Genomic DNA, 822 nt, shown 5'->3' on the forward strand with positions numbered 1-822 from the left:
TATTGTAAGAACAACACCAAAGATGGCTTTGATACCAAATGATACAATAAAACCAAGGAACACATGGAATTGGCTCAAAATAGTCCAAACACACTCCAAAAATAGTCCACTAATTCAAAGAATCGAGGACCCTTTTGAAGACCACTCTCGGATTCAAGAATGAAATACAAGAAGGACAATATAACTAGGTGTTTGACACCTTTTGCAGCCAATAACAAACTAAGTTAACAACACAAGATGAAACAACAATGAGAACAACAACAACAACAAAAACGGCTTCACAATATAAGATACAAAATGGATACAAGATTACAAAAGTAAAATGATAGATAGATAGACCACATGAAGGTATAATATTAAGAACCCAATAATGGTAACTCTTGGACCCTTAACACTACACAAAATAATAAACCTATCTCTTACAAAGATACAAGATCGGAATCCACCTCCCAAACATCAATGTTTCCAAGAAAATGCAAACACAAGTGATTCTACACTTGTCTAAGCCCTAATTTCGATTTTGGGTGCCTCAAGGAAAGAGGACTTCTGTTTCTTTGTCTTGTAAAACTTACAATTTCATTCATAAACTAAGTGAATAAATCCTAACATATTTCTTATATATTACAAAACAAATAGAAGTTAAAATGACCAAAAAGGCCCTTCAAGAATGGGCTGCCCCTCTAGTGTATGGAGTGGGCTATTTTGATGTGTATTTGGGCCTTTATTTACACTTCTCTTGCACATACACTTGGTCACTTTCAATTCATACCCACATAAGTCTATTTTCGTGAATATTCTCGTATCAATTGTTCATCTCTATAT

This window comes from Capsicum annuum, chromosome 6, assembly GCF_002878395.1.
Source record: "Capsicum annuum cultivar UCD-10X-F1 chromosome 6, UCD10Xv1.1, whole genome shotgun sequence".
Lineage (NCBI taxonomy): Eukaryota > Viridiplantae > Streptophyta > Magnoliopsida > Solanales > Solanaceae > Capsicum > Capsicum annuum.